Raw genomic sequence first — 20,295 nt, forward strand, 5'->3', positions numbered from 1 at the left:
GTACCATCAGGACATCATTCAGAAAACCATGGCAGCAGCTCATGATGGTGGAAGAAGTGCTGTGGTACTGAGAGCAGCTCATATGAGCAAAACCTGCAGACAGCCAGAGAGGCCCCTACAGCACTTACATCCACTTGTTTACAACAGTAAGGACTTCCAAGGCTTCAAAGGGGGACATTGATTTATTGTCACATTGTATTTTGTCACTGTGAAAAGTTTCTACTTCAGTACCTTATGGTTATAATATTTGCAGGTAGAGTACTTCAGTAAGTCTCCCCCATTAGCCCAGGGAAGTACTACATAGCTTAAATGTTGCCCTTTTGAGAAATAATCTTCTGACTCAAAGGCTATGCAGAAAATGAGGTGTTGGACTATGTACATACACTAGAGGACTGGTGCATTCATGCACCGGTGGGGTCCCTCGGCCTGGCCTGCAGAGATCTGGCCAAAACTGGCTTTTCAACATCCCCTAAGGGGTCTCGGATTGTGAGAGGCCGGTTCTCAGGGGACACACCCCTGAATCAGGCTCCCTCCTCTCTGGTTCCGGGTGCATCACCCGAGAAACGGAGCTGCCAAGTCACCACAGCTCAGCAGCTCCTGTGTTGAGCGTCTTTCCCCTGGTGGTCAGCACACATCATAGCTACCGGTTGGCCGGTCAAACGGTCGGCCAGTTGGCCGGTTGCTTAGGCTTTTATAGATATAGATAATTCCTTGATTACTTGGAAATTTGGGCTCAAAAGTTATAAACTTTTAAAGGATTTTGATACACAATGCTAAATACTCTAATTAGGTTACCGGTTTTGCTTAAATAAAAAAGTGATTTCTTTTGCTCCCAGATACTTGAAAGTAGCTAATCCAGGGCTGCCTGAAGAGTATGCAATTTTACTGAAGGAGGACAAGGGCCTTGAGCTATTCAGAATGGGTTCTTCTGCCCTGCCTAGGGTGTTTCTCTCATCTGCTGATTGCTTGATCAAAGGTGGCTCACACTCTAAGCAGCAGGATGGAGAAAGGAGAAAAGAGTGAGGGGAGAAAAAGGTCCATTGTCATGACCCAGAGATTGAAGATAACAGTTCCCGTTACATCTCTTAGGCCAGGATTTAATGGATGTCACATATAGCCGAAAGGCTGTTCAGAAATGAAGTCTTCGTTTTGTGTGGCAATATGCCCAGCTAACACTTGAGGGTTCCATTACTGTTGAAGGAGAAAATAATGAATATTAGGGGACAGCTAGTAATCTCAGCTGCACCATGTCCAAAAACAATGGTAGCAATTCACATTTCTACCAGTAGCCTGAGAAAAGGCTCATCCTTTATTTATTACTTTACTTGTATTATAATTTATTTAACAGGAAGTCTATATAACTTAATTTTTAAAGACTAATTATTTTAGAGCACTTTTAGGTTCATAGCAAAATTTTTAAAAAGGTACAGAAATTTTCCACGTCCCCATATCTCCACACACACATAGCCTTCCTATTACCAACATCCCTTTCGAAGTGGTGCATTTGTTACAGTTTAGTATTGACACATTATTGACACATCATAATCACTTGAAATTTCATAGTTTATATTGGCTTTCACTCTTTTTCTTTTTTGTTAATCCTCACCCAAGGATGTTTTTCCATTTTTTTTTTTTTTAGAGAGAGAGTGGAAAGGAAGGGGGAGAGACAGAAACATCGATGTGAGAGAGACACATCGATTGGTAGCCTACTGCATGTAGCCCCAACCAGGGAGGGGCTTGAGCCTGCAACAAAGGTACATGCCCTTGACCGGAATTGAATCCGGGACCCTTCAGTCTGAGGGCCAATGCTCAGTCCACTGAGCCAAACCAGCTAAGTGGCTTTCACTCTTTTTTAAAAAATGTTTTATTGATTTTTTTACAGAGAGAAAGAGAGAGAGGGATAGAGTTAGAAACATCGATGAGAGAGAAACATCAATCAGCTGCTTCCTGCACACCTCCTACTGGGGATGTGCCCACAACCAAGGTCCATGCCCTTGACTGGAATCGAACCTGGGACCCTTCAGTCTACAGGCTGATGCTCTATCCACTGAGCCAAACCGGTTAGGGCATGGCTTTCACTCTTAATGTTGTACATCCTTTGGGTTTAGACACATGTATAATGACACGTATCCATGATCATGCAGAGTATTTTCATTGTCCTAAAAATGCTCTGTGCTCTGCCAATTAATTTCTCCTGCTTACTCCAACCCCTGGAAACCCCTCCTGTTTTCACTGTCTCCATAGCTTTGCCTTTCATAGAAAGTCACATAGTTGGAATCATACAGTATGTAACCTTTTCAGATTAGCTTCTTTCACTTAGCAATTTCCATTTAAAGTTTCTCCATGTCGTTTCATGGCTTGATAGCTCATTTCTTTTTAGCACTGAATAACATTCCATTGTATAGATGCACTGCAGTTTATTTATCCACTCACCTACTGAAGGACATCTTGGTTGCCTCCAAGTTTTGGCAATAATGAATAAAACCTCCATAAACATCCATGTGCGAGTTTTTGTGTGGACATAAGTGTTCAACTTCATTGGGTAAATATCAAGGAGCATGAATACTTGATCGTATGGTGAGAGTATAGTTTTGTAAGAAATTGCCAAATTGTCTTCCAAAGTGATTGTACCATTTTGTATTCCCACCAGCAAAGTATGGAGTTTCTGTTGTTACACATCCTTGTCATTATTTGTTGTTGTCAGTGTTCTGGATTTTGTTCATTTTAATAGGTGTGTAGTGAGTAACTGGTGTTTTGTTTTGTTTTGTCTGCTCCTTCAATAGACTTGAGGGCAGGGAACAATGTTTCTTGATTGTTTTCGTATCTGCAGCCTTGAGAGCAAAATTGATGCTCAGGAAATGTCTGTGAAATGAAGATCTGGATGGATGCCTATGACCATGTCAGCACCAATACAGCAATCAAAGGCACAGGTTATAAAAATAGACACTCTAAGGTTCTATTTTGATGAGAAGGCGCTAAAGTCACTTAGGACACATTGTCTAACCCAGGCTCACAAACAGCTATCAAAACAGTGAGAAAATAGATTAGTAGGCAGACCTACCACTTAAGATAATGAAGTAGATTTAGAGGTTTTAAGCTGGTGATTATAAAGAACCAGTCCTCAGTAAACAGGAAATTCATTTTTAAGAAGGGCAATCAGACCACTGGAAAACAATAAAGCTCTGGCCACATCCAAGTAAAAAATAACTGTCATAAGCACTTTTAAAAAGGAAACTTAGGAGCCCTGGCCAGCACTGGAAAGTCATGGGTTCGATTCCCCATCAGGGCACATACTTAGGTTGCAGGTTTGATGCCCGGTCAGGATGGCAACCATTCAATGTTTCTCATGTCAATGTTTCTCTCTCTCCCTATTGTCCTGCTTTATTTTTCTTTATAGAACTTATAATTATCTGATATGTTTATTGTCTGGTTCCCACACCAAAAAGTTAATTCCAAGAGGGCAAGTTATTTGTCTTGTTCACTGCTGTATTTCCAGTGTCTGGAACAGTGCCTGGCATTTAATAAATAGGCTTCCAAAAATAATTGTTGAATAATGAATACATAATAGAAATATGTACATGTTTTGTTAATATTTTTAAATGAATGCTACTATATATAATATAATACCCTATTTCCATGTATTTATAATCTATATCTTATGGACATGAGAGAGCATACTGGTAGAATAGCCTTAATGTAATATAAAACCTGCTATTTTACATTTTGTATCCTGTTCTCATTTAATATGGAGGGAGTGGGGCACACTCTATTATTACTTATTCCACAAAATGAATGTTTTGGTTACACAGTGTTTGCTTGCTAAAAAGTATTTGAGAGCATCTGGGAGTAGAGAGAAGGGTGTTGATCATAAAAATTGTTTTGCTAGTTCCAGAGCAGTGGAGACTTTCAAGATACTGCACTGCTGTTCAGCCATGACTGCATTTGAATAGAATGTAAGGCACGTTTAATAATAATTTAACCTGCGTTAAGAAATTGATGGCCTTGGAGGATTGTTTAGAGGGTTGTAAAATCCTGTTGGCAGTATGTTGGATACAATAATAAAGCTCTGGTCTGCTAAGATTGGGAACAGATTCTGAAGTGTGTAAACTGCTTTGTGAATTAACACTTTTAATCTGGCTATCGTAGCTCAAAACGAAATTCTTTAGCTTTGACAGTGCTTCTGGAAATTTGTTAACTGGATGAATTCAGGATGCCATACAGGAAACCATCTAAAGAATAATTAGGGCCCTAGCCAGTTTTGTTCAGTGGATAGAGCATCGACCTGCGGACTGAAAGGTCACATGTCCAGGTTTCAGGCTCGATCCCCAGTAGGGGGCCTGCAGGAGGCAGCTGATCGATGATTCTCTCTCATCATTCATGTTTCTATCTCTCTCTCCCTCTCCCTTCCTCTCTGAAATTAATAAAAAATATTTTAAAAAACATTTTAAAAAATAATTAGGGAATGAGAATATTACCTATGCTTTACAAGATGTATTACATGTATTTCTTAAATATCAATAAAAATATGAGTATGTAATATTGGCAGGGAGATAAATATAACTGTATTATACATAACCGGATGTTAAAGTGATATTTGTTTAAAAAGAGATCCTACCTGTATTTCATTTGTCTACAGTGATTTCCATCATTCAATATGTCCTTAACTTTGTATTTTTGTGGGAAATGATTCACTGCTTGACTAGTGGTGAGCATGACGAATCTGTTTGATTCAAAGTCTTTTTGTGTTTGAGAGTACACAAAGTCATCTTCATTCTTTGTAAACTACTCTACTGCAGGAAATAATATTTTCTAGTTATTATCTAAATTACATTTGACTCACCACCAGTTCATAGGCTGATTGTACTATTACTGAGCAATGCATTCATCTTGGCCTTGTCAGGCCCTACGATCTGGCAGGTTCCAGAGATGCTGATTATGATGCTGAGTCATGGTCATACTCTAGAAGCTTTGTATACACATTTGTACGTGTTGAATGGTGTCCTTGAAATAAGATTAGTTATTCAGGAAGCCAGTGTTTTTGAGTCACATCTTGGAACTGTGGATGGATACACAGCAGATTAACTGAGGAAACAAATTGATATCCCAGAAAAAATTGTATGAGAGGAAATTGAGCTTATTAAAGTGAAATTATTTGAAAGGCAATTTATATGTTAAAATGAGCACGGTTTTTAGAATCAGATATACACGTCTTTTCTTGCTTAAGTTGTATGACCTTGAGTAATTTACTTAACATTTTTGAGCCTCGAAAGACTCATGTGTGGTATTGGGATTATAATAATAGTAACTAGCAATGTTGGTGAAATGTAAATGAGCTATCCACATCAAGCATCTGGCACAGAGCTTGACACTTGGTAAGAGCTTAATAAACTATGGTCCCTATTATCAGTGATTTCTAAATCTCCTTCAAATTTGGTGCTAGAACCCAGATCTCCTGGTCAATGCCTTCTCATGTAAGGCCATATAAATTTATCATCTCACCCACAGGTGATATTTAAGCCTTTATAATCACACTACTCTTTCTCAAGCTCTACTTCTTGATTTCCCCATTTTCCTCTTCTCTAAACCTTATTGTAATTGATTTGGCTGATATTTTTTGATATTTTAAATAATATGAATGGAAAGTATCAAATTTTATAACACTGATTTTTTTTAACACTCCCCCACCCCCCACACACACACTAAAAGCAGTATAAATAAATTCCCATAATTCTTTTTGGTGGTTTCTTTAGAAGGCACTTTAGTGACATTGAAAAAGTCCATTCATCATTTTCTAACACATAATTCTTTGTCTCTGCAACTTGGTCACTGCTTTATAAACAAAACAAGAGCCTGTGATCATTTCAGATACTTTGGAGAAATCTTTTCTTTCTTTGTCAAGGTAGAGAAGGAACTTTTCTACAAAACCATATGATGTGGGTGACTAGATTATTAGCCTTAAAACATTTTTCTATCCCTGTCTTCTTTTAACTTTCCTTTTGATATGGATCGTACCAGCTGTGGGATCGTGTACAAGTTGCATCACTCCTCTAAGCCCCAGATTTACTGATTGTAAACATGCATCACCAATGTTATTGATTTCAATAAATTCAATAAACTCTTTGTAAACTATAAAAAGCTAAACAAATGTAAGAAATCATTGTTATTAAGGCAAAGTCCAGTAAAGGCAGATAATATATCAACAAGGGAGGTGGAAGTTGGAGTTTAATATAAGTGCCTAGTTATCAACTGTCAGGTGAACTTTGCTGAATTACTAAAGGCAAATATGTAGGTTGGAGCAAGTTATTTTCAAGTTTTTGCTTAGTGTCAAGATGCTCATAAGCAAGCCCCTTTCAAGCACATAGAACAATTTACTATTCTCATAGCACTTTCACATACATTATCTCATTTAACCTTTAACATAAATCTGCAGTCTGTCCATTTTATAGATGAAAATTGAGTTATAATCTGCCTCTTTAGCACATTAGTGGTTGAGGCAGGGCTGAAATTCAAGTTGATACCTATACCATTGTGCCTTTCATTATAACAAGCTCCTTAGCTATATATCTGTTAGTTTATGCAAGAATTAATTAGTCCTGTCAACTTTTTAAAAATACATTTTTAATGTTGATAATATTATAGATATCTCCTATCTCTTCCTTCAACCCCCCCCCTCCTTCCAGCCTGTATGGTCAGCTTTATAAAAATATTTTTATTAAAATTTAAAAAATATTGATTTTAGGGGGAGAGAGAGAGAAAAACATTGATTTGTTGTTCCACTTATTTATGCATCCATTGGTTGGTTCTTATATGTGCCCTGACTGGGAATCGAACCCGCAACCTTGGAGTATCTGGACGACACTCTAGCCAACTGAATGCCTGGCCAGGGCAGTCCTATCAGCTTGTATAACACTTTGCTAAATTTGCTTTTGATGGCTTTTAGGCCCATCCATAACCTCACCTATCTTGTTACTTGTGGTTTCTGGATCACCTAGCTAATGTTTTTCAGTGTGCTTGATGATCAGACAGGAAGGAAAAGAAATATTAGAGATTCTAGTTAATGTCTCTAAAGTGGACAGGAGAAAGAAAAAAGGGCCTGTGATAATCACCTGTGATAACTTCTTTCTTGAGAAACCATATTATTGGTAAGTACCTGGAGTTTCTCCAATAATGCAAGGATTATCCCAGCCAACTCTTAGAACAGGGATTATATAACATGCCTTTGAAGAGGTGGGGAAGTGAGGCTGAAAACAGGAACTAGTTTCAGGCTTGCCATTCCAAAGGGGCTTCTCACTGGGAAACTAAGCAATAGTACTGTGTGTGTGAAACAGTAGGTAGGAACTGGAAGCTGCATTCAATATTGATCTTAAGCATGGAAAATGCCTAGTGTAGTGGTTATCTTCAAGGGCTCTGAAATGAGACTATCGGAGTCAAATTGAAGCCTCACCATTTATTGTCTGTGTGACTTGCAGGAAATTGTTTAATTTCTCTATGTCTTGGCTTCTGGTCTTTAAAATGGTAATAAATGGAATACATAAGATACATGCCAAAAAAATGAAACTAGACCACCAACTTACTGCTACACCATACACAAGAATAAACTCAAAATGGATAAAAGACTTAAATGTAAGTCGTGAAACCATAAAAGTCCTAGAAGAAACCATAGGCAACAAAATCTCAGATATCTCTTGTAGCAATATGTTTATAGATACATTTCGTAGGGCTAGGGAAACTAAGGAGAAAATAAACAAATGTTTCTACATCAAAATAAAAAGCTTCTGCACAGCAAAAGAAACCATCAACAAAATGAAGGGGGAGTTCACGGTGTGGGAGAACATATTTGGCAATGATACATCTGATGAAGGGTTAATATCCAAAATATATAAGGAACGCCTACAACTTAGCAAAAAGAAGACAAACAATCCAATTTAAAAATGGGTAAAGGGCCTAAATAGACACTCTCCAAAGTAGACATACAGAAGGCCAAGAGACATATGAAAAATGCTCAGAGTCACTAATCATCTGAGAGATGCAAATCAAAACAACAATGAGGTACCATCTCACACCTGTCAGAATGGCTCCCATCAACAAATCAACAAACGACAAGTGCTGCCGAGGTTGTGGAGAAAAGGGAACCCTCGTGCACTGCTGGTGGGAATGCAGACTGGTGCAGCCACTGTGAAAAACAGTATGGAGTTTCCTCAAAAAACTAAAAATGGAACTCCCATTTGATCCAGTAATCCCACTTCTAGGAATATATCCTAAGAGACCTGAAACACCAATCAGAAAGGATATATGCACCCCTATGTTCATAGCAGTGCAATTTAGTACATTAGCTACGATCAGGAAACAGTCCAAGTGCCCATTAGTAGATGAGTGGATAAAAAAGCTGTGGTACATTACACCATGGAATACTATGCAGCAGTAAAAGAAGGAGCCTGGCTGGTATTGCTCAGTGGTTGAGCATCAACCTATGAGCCAGGAGGTCACAGTTCAATTCTCAGTCAGGTCTTGTGCCTGGGTTGCGGGTTCCATCCCCAGTGTGGAGCATGCCGGAGGCACCAATCAATGATTCTCTCTTATCATTGATGTTTATATCCCTCTCTACCTCTCCCTTCTTCTCTGAAATCAATAAAAATATTTTTTAAAAGGATCTCTTACCCTTTGAGACAGCATAGAGGGACCTGGAGAGTATTATGCTAAACGAAGTAAGTCAGTCAGAGAAAGACAAGTATCACATGATCTCATTTTTATGTGGAATCTAATGAACAAAACGAACTGATGAACAAAATAGATCCAGAGACATGAAAGCATGGAACCAACTGTGGAATCTCAGAAGGAAGGGGAGTGGCAGTCATAGTGATAGTGATGGTATGGGTGGGAAGAGATCAACCAAAGAACTTGTATGCATATATGCATTAAGCATGGACACAGACAATAGTGTAGTGAAGGCCTTCGGCAGGGGTGGGAGTGAGGGGTGGGGCGGGCAAGAAGGGGTCAATGGGAGAAAAAAGGGGACAAATGTAATACTTTCAATAATAAAGACTTTTTAAAAAAGACAAAAAGAAAACAATAAGATGAAAGGAATACATAGATCCAAGACTGACTGTGAGTATTACATGAGATAATGTAGATGAAGTGCTTAGTGTAGGGCAGTGGTTGGGATGCTGTGAATGCTGAATAGTAGGAAGCAATAGGCTGGCGAGTGGGGAGGGAGGAATTGGGGAGAGAGATTTATTGAATCTCAGTAAGAGAAATGGAATCCTCTCTTGATTTTTTAAAAAAATATTTTTGTTATTGATTTCACAGAGGAAGGGAGAGGGAGGTAGAAACATCATTGATCTGCTGCCTCCTGCATGTGCCTTTGACTGGAATTGAACCAGGGGCCCTTTAGTCCGCAGGCTGACGCTCTATCCACTGAGCCAAACTGGCTAGGGCTCCTCCCTTGATTTTATGAGACATAAAAAGAATAGCATGGTGTTGATTCAGCCTGGCTAGCTAATCGAAGGATGGTGTTGATTCAGCCTGGCTAGCTAATCGAAGGAAGATTTAAATACTGGAGCCCCAGAGGAAAAGCGTTCATAATCCTGAGTCAAACGTGTGGGATCCAACTGAGTAGGGTGGAAGTGCACTGGACTGGAAATCATATCTCTGTCCTACTCCCAGCTCTGTTACTAACTTGTTGTGTAGTCTTAGGCAAGTCTGAGTTTTACTTTTCATTATATAAAGGATGATTGGACAACCATTGTCTCCAATATACCAGCTTTCTCTAACAGTTTGATCCCAAGATTCTATTATGTAATAATTGAAGCCTAGCAACATTAGAACATTACAGACTGGCCAGGTAGGATAAAGACGGTGGTGCAGAGAGAGAGAGAGGTGTCTGCTACATTCAGTTCACGTAGGAGAAAAGAAACGTCCCTGAATGTTGGGGTAAGTGACTTTTAATCCTTAACTTCCTGTGGAATTGTTGGTTCCAGGAATACAGACTCAAAGAGAAGTATAGGACTTAGAGTAGTGATTTTTCCTTGAAAGGAGAGTTTTAAAAATTTATTTTATTTTTAATTGAATTTATTGACATTGGTTAATAAAATTATGTAGTTTTCAGGTATGCAATTTTATACTACATCATCTGCATATTGTATTGTGTGTTCACCACCCCAAGTCATTTATCCCCCAGTAACCTCTTCAACCTCTACCCACCCCCTTTTCCCTCTGATAATCACCATAATGTTTGTGTCTGAGATGGTTTTTTTTTTTTGCTTAATCCCTTCACCTTTTTCATTCAGCCCTCCAACACCCCTCCTCTTTGTCTACTGTCAGTCTGTTCTCTGTATCTATGAATCAGTTTCTATTTTGTTTGATAATTTATTTTGTTAATTAAATTATATATAAGTGTAATCATATGATACTTGTCTTTGATGCCTTATTTCACTTAGAATAATACTCTGCAGGTCCATCTATGCTGTCACAAAAGGTAAGATTCATTTCTTTACAAATGCACCACAGCTTTTTTATACACTCATCCACTAATGGGCAATTGGGCTACTTCCAAATCTTGACTATTGTAAACAACCCTGCAGTGAACACAGGGATTCATATATTCTCTCGATTTAGTGTTTCAGGTTTCTTCTGATATATATCCAGAATTGGAATTGCTGGGTCATAAGGCAGATACATTTTTAATTTTTGAGGTAACTCCATACTGCTTTCCACAGTGGCTGCACCAGTTTGCATCCCCACCAACAGTACATGAGGGTTTCCCTTTCTCCACATCCTCACCAGCACTTGTTGTTTGTTGACTTATTCATGATAGCCAGTCTGACAGGTGTGAGGTGCTTTCTCATTGTTGAGAGTATTACAGATGAACTCCTTTTCCCTGCCATTGCCCCCCCCCCCAATCTACCCTGTTCCTGCCCTGCTCCAGGCCTTCACCACTCTATTGTCTGTGTCCATAGGTAATGCATACATGAATATAAGATCTTTGGTTAACCTGCCCACACATGCCCCACCCCTTCCCTCTGAGATTCGTCATTCTGTTCTATGTCTCTGATTCTATTTCATTCATCAGTTTATTTTGTTTGATTTTTTGTTCATTTATTTTTATTTCTAGATTCAATTATTGATAGATATGTATTTATTGACATTTTATTGTTCATACTAAAGGCCCGGTGCACAAAAATTTGTGCACTCGGTGAGGGTGGGGGTCCCTCAGCCAGGCCTGTGCCCTCTCCCAGTCTGGGACCCCGAGGGGGATGTCCACCTGCTGGCTTAGGCCCGCTCCCAGGGGGATCGGGCTTAAGCTGGCAGTCAGACATCCCTCTGGCAGCCTGGGAGCCCTCAGGGGATGTCCACTTCCCAGCAGGGAGCAGGCCTAAGCTGCAGTTGGACATCCTCAGCACTGCTGAGGAGGCAGGAGAGGCTCCAGCTACCACTGCTGTGCTGGCAGCCGTCAGCCTGCCTTGTGGCTGAGCAGAGCTCCCCATGTGGGAGCGCACTGACCACCAGGGGGCAGCTCCTGCATTGAGCGTCTGCCCCCTGGTGGTCAGTGTGTGTCATAGTGACCAGTCATTCCCAGTCGTTCTGCTGTTAGGGTCAATTTGCATATTACCCTTATTATATAGGATTGAGGCCTGGTGCATGGGTGGGGGCTGGCTGGTTTGCCCTGAAGGGTGTCCCGGATCAGGGTGGGGGTCCCCCAGGGGTGCCTGGCCAGCCTGGGTGAGGGGCTGAGGACCATTTTCAGGCTGGCCATACCCCCTTCAGGGTGGGGGTCCCCACTGGGGTGCCTGGCCAGCCTGGGTGAGGGGCTGAGGGCTGTTTTCAGGCTGGTCACACACACTTCAGGGTGGAGGTTCCTGCTGGGGGTGCCTGGCCAGCCTGGGTGAGGGGCTGATGGCTGTTTGCAGGCTGGCAAAGCCTCCTAGCAGGGACCCTCACCCCATAGGGGTGTGGCCAGCCTGGGTGAGGGGCTGAGGGCCGTTTTCAAGCTTCCGACAGCCCTCTCAGAGTGGGGGGTTCCCGCTGGGGTGCCTGGCCAGCCTGGGTGAGGGGCTGATGGCCGTTTTCAGGCTGGCCACGCCCCCTGGCAACCCAGGTTCCCAGCCCCTCCTTGAGCAGAGGCCATGGCCACGGCCGGCTGGAAACAGGTATCTGGGATTTATTTATATTCTATAATTGAAACTTTGTAGCCTTGAGCGGAGCCCAGGTCTGTCCAGGGCAGGCAGGAAGCTTGGCTTCCTCCATCGCGGGGGACAACCCAAGCCTCCTGCTCTCCCTAGCTCTGTGGTTGCTTCCCTTAGTTGGGTTAATTTGCATACTTGCTCCTGATTGGCTGGTGGGCGTGGCTTGTGGGTGTAGCAGAGTGGTTGAGTGACGGAGTGACAGAGTGATGGTTAATTTGCATCTTTCTCTTTTATTAGTGTAGATTTTTTTACCTTTTTCTCCCTTTTCTTCTTCTTACACTTCTTAAAGAATAACCTTCAACATTTTATGTAATACTGGTTTGATGGTAATGAACTCCTTTAGCTTTTTCTTGTCTGTGAAGCTCTTTATCTGACCTTCAATTCTGAATGATAGCTTTGCTGGGTAGAGTAATCTTGTTATTAAGTCCTTGCTTTTCATTACTTTGAATATTTCTTGTCATTCCTTTCTGGCCTGCAAAGTTTCTGTTAAGAAATCAGCTGACAGTCATATGGGCGCTCCCTCATAGGTAACTAACTGCTTTTCTCTTGCTGTTTTGAAGATGCTTTATCTTTAACCCTTGTCATCTACACTAATAAAAGAGAAACATGGTAATTAGCGTACGACCGCTACCCTTCCCATTGGCTAATCAGCATATCCTTATGCAAATTAACTGTCAGCCAAGATGGCGGCCGGCAGCCATGCACTGAAGCAAACAGGGAGGCTTGCTTGCTCCAGTGACTGCGGACGCCAACGTTCCCCGCCTGACTTGCCGGCCTCTCAGCTGCAACTCTAAGCAACTATGTTGCAAATATAGAAGCTAAACAAAACCCCAGAAACCGGCTTTCAGTCAGCCGGGCTTCAGCCAGCCGGACCGCAACATTGTATCAAATACAGAAGGTAAAGGCCAAAAACCTGCTTTCAGCAGCGAAGCCTCAGAACTAAAGCTGGCCCAGAATAGAAAAAAAGAAAAGAAAAAAAGGAGCAATTGGGAGCTTCAGTCACCCACCAGCCTGAAAACGGCCCTCAGCCCCTCACCCAGACTGGCCAGGCACCCCAGTGGGGACCCCCACCCTGATCCAGGACACCCTTCAGGGCAAACCAACCGGCCCCCACCCATGCACCAGGCCTCTATTCTATATAGTAAAAGGGTAATATGCCTCCCGGCACCGGGATCAGCAGAGCAGTGAGGGTCCCGGCACCGGGATCAGCGTGACAGGGGGCAGCGCCCAAACCCCCTGATCGCCCTGAGGCTCTGTGAGTGACAGGGTGCAGGGCCACAACCTCCCTATCCACCCTGCTCTGTTCGTGACAGGGGAAGGCGCCCCAACCCCCTGATCAGCCCTGCTCTGTGCCTGATAGGGGGGAGCTCCCCAATCCCCTGATCGCCCTGCGGCTCTGTGTTTGACAGGGTGCAGCGCACCAACCCACTGATCAGCCCTGCTCTGTGTGTGACAGGGTGCGGCGCCCCAACCCCCCCTCCCCCACGGGCCCTGCTCTGTGTGTGACAGGGTAGAGCCATAACCTCCCCATTGGCCCTGTCCTGAGTGTGACAGTGGTGGCGCCCCAACCCCATGATCGGCCCTGCTCTGTGGGTGATAGAGGGTGGCGCCCCAACCCCCCTCCACGGTCCTTGCTCTGTGTGTGACAGGGTAGAGCCATAACCTCCCCATTGGCCCTGCCCTGAGTGTGACAGGGTGCAGCGCCCCAACCCCCTGATCCGCCCTGCTCTGTGTGTGACAGGGGGCGGTGCCCCAACTCCCCTATCAGCCCTACTCTGTGAGTGACAGGGGGGAGCTCCTCAACCCCCTGATCAGCCCTGATCTGTGCATGACAGGGGGGAGCTACTCAACCCCCTGATGGGCCCTGCTCTGTGCATGACAGGGTACGGAGCCCCAACACCCCTGATGGGCCCTGCTCTGTGAGTGACAGGGGGTGGCGCTACAACCTCCCCATCGACCCTGCCTTGAGTGTGACTGAGGGTGGCATCACAACCTCCCGATCCGCCCTGCTCTGTGCATGATGGGGCGGCGCCCCAACTCCCCAATCGGCCCTGCTCTGACCCCAACCAGGGGCTGCACCTAGGGATTGGGCGTGCCCTCTGCCACCCGGGAGCAGGCCTAAGCCAGCAGGTCGTTATCTCCCGAGGGGTCCCAGACTGCGAGAGGGCACAGGCCGGGCTGGGGGACCCCCCCCCCCCGAGTGCACAAATTTTTGTGCACCGGGCCTCTAGTTTTAATTATAATGTGTCTTGGTGTGGGCCTCTTTGGGTCCTCTTGTTTGAGACTCTCTGTGCTTCCTGGACTTGTAATCTATTTCTTTCACCAGATAGGGGAAGTTTTCTGTCATTGTTTCTTCAAATAGGTTTTCAATATCTCACCTCCTTCTGGCACCCCCATAATGCGAATGTCAGTACACTTGAAATTGTCCCAGAGGCTCCTTACACTATATTCATATTTTTGGATTGTTTTTTCTTTTTGCTCTTCTGACTGGGTTTTTTTTTTTTTTGCTTTCTCATATTCCACGTTGTTGATTTGATTCTCAGAATCCTCTGCTCTACTGTTGAATCCCTGTAAATTATTCTTCATTTCAATTAGTGTATGCTTAATTTCTGAGTGGTCCTTTCTCATGTGTTTGAAATTCTCACTGAGATCCTTAAAAGTCTCAGAAAGTCCCTTGAAAATCTCATTAAGATCCTTAAGCAACATTATAACCATTGTTTTGAACTCTGTATCCAGTAGGTACCTTGGTTCCATTTCATTTATTTGTCTTTCTGGAGGTTTCTTTTGTTCTTTCATTTGTGACATGTTTCTTTGTCTTCACATTTTGACTGCTTCCTTGTATTTGTTTCTATATATTAGGTAGAACTGCTATATCTCCTGGGATTAGTAGAGTGGCCTTGCATAGTAGGTCTTATAGGGCCCAGTGGCTCAGCCTTCCCAGTCACCTGAGCTGAGCCCTCTAGGTGCACTCCTGTGTAGGCTGTGTACACAATCTTGCTGTAGTTGAGCCTTGATTGCTGCTGGTATCCTTTACCTCCAGGCCAATTTGGCTACAACAGTGGTTCTCAACCTTCCTAATGCCGTGACCCTTTAACATAGTTCCTCATGTTGTGGTGACCCCCAACCATAAAATTATTTTCATTGCTACTTCATAACTGTCATTTTGCTACTGTTATGAATCGTCATGTAAATATCTGATATGCAGGATGTATTTTCATTGTTACAAATTGAACATAATTAAAGCATAGTGATTAATCACAAAAACAATATGTAATTATATATGTGTTTTCCAATGGTCTTAGGCGACCCCTGTGAAAGGGTCGTTCGACCCCCAAAGGGATTGCGAACCACAGGTTGAGAACTGCTGGGCTATAAGGACCAGCTATTACTACAGTGGAAGAGCTGCTGTACAGGAGACACCCCTATGTAGCAGGATTTGCTTCAGTGGGGCTTTAGTGCTCACTGAATCTGCCCCTGAAGTGTGTTGCTTATAGATGTCTAGAGTTATAATGCAGTATGGTCTGAAGCTGTCCATGGGGTGCACTGGCTCTGGGTATCCCAGGAGGTGCAAAGTCAGCCACTGCCTAGGGCCACCCAGCAGGAACGATCTGCTGATGGCTGCTATTTGTATTGGGCTTGGAAGTAACCAGGCAAGGCCAAGCTGTGAAGCAAGGCAGGCTGGTGCTAGTGCCGGGTCTCAACCATGTTACTGATAGGTATGGGGCATGCTGACTCCAGCTCCTTCTTTTTAAAGAGATGTTAGGAAAGTCTGGAGCCTGAGCAAACAATGACCCCTGTGAGGACCTCTGGGAAAAAACTCACCCCTGCGAGTTCCTGCTCCAATGCCAGACAATCCAGTTCTTCCCAAGTTCCTCCCCTTATGTCCTTTCTCCCCACAATGGTGCTGCCCAGTGCTGGAGCTCAGAAGAAGCAAGACCATGTAAGTGTGTGCACTGGCCCATTAAGATGAATTCTTTGTGTCACTCAACCATGGTCCCAGCTGGTTTTTACAGCCTGAAGTTACAGGGACTTCTTTTCCAAGCTCTGGAGCCCTAGGCTAGAGGTCTGATGTGCGACTGGAACCCCTTGCTCTTCACAGGGAACCTTTATGGCCGAGATATCCTTCCTGACTAAAAACATGCCACATGTGGGTGTCAAACCAGCCCATTCCGCACCTCTGCTCCTCCTACTAGTCTCAATGTACTTTTTTCTTTACTTCTCTAGTTGTAGGACTTTCATTCAGCCAGATTTCAGGTGGTTCTGAATGATGGCTGTTCTGTATTTTAGTTGTAACTTTGATGTGGTTGTCGAAGGATGCAAGTACTGGTATTTACTTAAGCCACCATCTTGGTTCTCGAAAGGAGAGATTTATTTTTTATTTTTTAAAATATATTTTATTAATTTTTTACAGGGAGGAAGGGAGAGGGATAGAGAGAGTCAGAAACATCGATGAGAGAGAAACATCGATCAGCTGCCTCCTGCACACTCCCTACTGGGTATGTGCCCGCAACCAAGGTACATGCCCTTGACTGGAATCGAACCTGGGACCCTTGAGTCTGCAAGCCGATGCTTTATCCACTGAGCCAAATAGGTTAGGGCAGGAGAGATTTTGATTGAATAGATATGTGGAGATATGAATCCTTTAAGTTTTTTGTTTGTTTTGTTTATCCTTACCCAAGAACATTTTTTTGTTGAATATTTTTTTTCTTTTTTTTTTTTTTAGAGAGAGGGGAAGAGACAGAGGGAAACATCAAGACAGAGAGAAACATCAAGGTGAGAGAGACACAAGGTGAGAGAGACACATGCCTCCCAGATGCTCACCAACTGGGACCAAGTATCGAGCCTGCAATCAAGGCATGTGACATTGACTGGAATCAAACCCAGGACTCTTCAGTCTGTAGGCTGACTCTCTATCCACTGAGCCAAACCAGCTAGGGCTTGAATCCTTTAAGTTTTGATCATAAAACCAATATTTTTCAAGGCTTAGAAGATTATTTTTTGGGAGGGAGGGAAGAATTTTCATTTTTATGTTTTGTTTTTTTTATACACTTTTTATAGTTGATAGTATTACAGATATCTCCCATTTCCCCCCTTTACCTGCCTCCTTGCAGCCCCTACCCTCCTCCACATGTCTTCACTACCCTATTGCCCATGTGAATAGGCTATGCATATAAGTATATAAGTTCATTGGTTTATCTCTTCACATCTCCCCACCCCCACATTGAAGTATATCAGTCTGTTCCATGCCTTCCTTCAGGTCTTATATTGTTGGTCAATTTATTCTGTTCATTAGATTCCACAAATAAGTGAGATCATGTGATATTTGTCTTTCTCAGATTGGCTTATTTCACTTAGCATAATATTTTCCAGATCCATTCATGCTGTCCCAAAGGGTAAGGAATCCCTCTTTTTTATAGCTGCATAGTATTCCATTGTTTAAATGTCTTATAGCTTTTTTGACCATTCATCTACAGATGGGCAAGTGGACTGTTTCCAATTCTTAGCTATTATAAATAATGCTACTATGAACATAGCAGTGCATATATTCTTTCTGATTGGTGTTTTGGGGTTTTTAGCATATATTTCCAAAAGTAGGATTGCTGGGTCAAATGGAAGTTCCATTTTTAAATTTTTGAGGAAATTCCATGCTGTTTTCCATAGTGGCTGCACCAGTCTGCATTCTCACCAACAGTGAACTAGTGTCCCCTGTTCACATCCTTGCCAGCACATGTTGTTTATTTATTTATTAATGATAGCCATTCTGCTTGGTGTGAGGTGATATCTCATTGTTGTTTAAATTTGCATTTCTCTGATGATTAGTGAATAAGAATTTTTTTATATGTCTCTTGGCCATTCGTATGTCCTCTTTTGAGAAATGTCTATTCAGGTCTTCTGCCCATTTTTTATTTGGATTGTTTGTCTTCCTTTTGTTGATATATATGAGTATTTTATTTTATTTACCAGTTTGACAATTTTTATTTTATTTTATTATTTTTTAGTTTGACAATTTTTTCCCTTTATTGAATAAGATATTACAAATGTGTCCTTATCCCTCCAATGTCCCCTCATCCCCCCAATCCTGCCCTCACCCTCACCCCCTGTTGTCCACATCCATCACTTATGCTTATATGTATGCATACAAGTCTTTTGGTTGATCTTTCCGCCTCAGCCCCACCCTCCCCTGCCTTCCCTCTGAGTTTTGAGCATTTGATCGATGCTTCTCTGTCTCTACATCTGTTTTTGTTCATCGGTTTATGTTGTTCATTATAATCCACAAATGAATGAGAGCATGTGATATTTACCTTTCTCTGACTGACTTATTTCACTTAGCATAATGCTCTCCAGCTCCATCCATGCTGTTGCAAATGGTAGGAGTTCTTTCCTTTTTACAGCAGCATAGTATTCCATTGTATAGATGTGCCGAAGTTTTTTAATCCATTCATCTGCTGATGGGCACTTAACCTGTTTCCAAATCTTAGCTATGGTAAATTGTGCTGCTATGAACATAGGGGTGCATATATCCTTTCTGATTGGTGTTTCTGGTTTCTTGAGATATGTTCCTAGAAGTGGAATCACTGGGTCAAATGGAAGTTCCATTTTTAGTTTTTTGAGGAAACTCCATACTGTTCTCCACAGTGGCTGCACCAGTTTGCATTCCCACCAGCAGTGAATGAGGGTTTCTTTTTCTCCGCATCCTCGCGAGCACTTGTCATTTGTAGATTTGTTGATGATAGCCATTCTGACAGGTGTGAGGTGGTACCTCATTGTCGTTTTGATTTGCATCTCTCGGATGATTAGTGGCTTTGAGAATTTTTCATATGTCTCTCAGCCTTATGTATGTCCTCTTTCAAAAAGTGTCTATTTAGGTCCGTTGCCCATTTTTTGATTGGGTTTTTTTTTTCTTCCTTTTGTTAAGTTGTATGAGTTCCCTATAAATATTGGAGATTAAACTTTTATCAGAGATATCATTGGCAAATATGTTCCTCCATGCAGTGGGTTTTCTTGTTGTTTTGTTGATGTTTTCTTTTGCTGTGCAGAAGCTTTTTATTTTGATATAGTCCCATTTGTTTATTTTTCCTTTAGTTTCCATTGCCCTAGGAGCTGTGTCAGTGAAGAAATTCCTTCAGCATATATCTGAGATTTTGCTACCTGTGGATTCCTCTAATATTCTTATGGTTTCCCATCTTACATTTAAGTCCTTTATCCATTTTGAGTTTACTTTTGTGTATGGTGTAAGTTGGTGGTGTAGTTTCATTTTTTTTTGCATGTGTCTGACCAAATTTCCCAGCACCATTTATTGTAGAGACTGTCTTGACTCCATTGTATGTTCTTGCCTCCTTTGTCAAATATTAGCTGAGCATAGTGGTTTGGGTCGATTTCTGGGTTCTCTATTCTATTCCATTGGTCTATATGTCTGTTCTTGTGCCAGTACCAGGCAATTTTGAGAACAGTGGCTTTGTAATACAGCTTGATATCTGGTATTGAGATCCCTCCTACTCTGTTTGTCTTTCTCAGGATCGCAGCAGCTATTCGGTGTTGTTGTTTTTTTTATTCCAGATGAATTTTTGGAGAGTTCATTCTAGATCTGTGAAATATGCTGTTGGTATTTTAATGGGGAGTGCACTGAATCTGTAGATTGCTTTGGGTAGTATGGACATTTTGATGATGTTGATTCTACCAATCCATGAACACGGTATGTTCTTCCATCTGTTTATGTCTTCCTCTATCTCTTTTTTCAATGTCCTGTAGTTTTCTGGGTAGAGGTCTTTTACCTCCTTGGTTAAGTTTATTCCTAGGTATCTTAATTTTTTTGGTGCAATGGTAAATGGGATTATTTTTTAAATTTCTCTTTCTGTAAGTTCACTATTGGCGTATAAAAATGCCATAGATTTCTTGGCATTAATTTTGTATCCTGCTACATTGCCAAATTCATTTATTAGGTCTAATAATTTTTTGATGGAGTCTTTAGGGTTTTCTAAGTACAGTATCATGTCATCTGCGAATAATGACAATTTTACTTCTTCTTTTCCAATTTGGATGCCTTTTATTTCTTCTTCTTGTCTGATTGCTTTGGCTAGCACTTCCAGTACTATGTCGAATAGGACTGGTGAAA

The 20,295-nt window shown here is 42.1% G+C and overlaps 1 protein-coding gene across 1 annotated transcript in view; it reads left to right on the forward strand.

Annotated features, from left to right (window-relative positions):
- The window catches only part of IL13RA2 (interleukin 13 receptor subunit alpha 2), a 92,080-nt gene that overhangs the window by 43,093 nt on the left and 28,692 nt on the right, over positions 1–20,295 (forward strand). The window contains exon 2 of the mRNA XM_006082207.3: positions 10,452–10,474. The gene's annotated coding sequence lies outside the window, so the exon portion shown is untranslated. The remainder of the gene's footprint in view (positions 1–10,451; positions 10,475–20,295) is intronic.

This window comes from Myotis lucifugus, unplaced genomic scaffold (assembly GCF_000147115.1).
Source record: "Myotis lucifugus unplaced genomic scaffold, Myoluc2.0 scaffold_2, whole genome shotgun sequence".
Lineage (NCBI taxonomy): Eukaryota > Metazoa > Chordata > Mammalia > Chiroptera > Vespertilionidae > Myotis > Myotis lucifugus.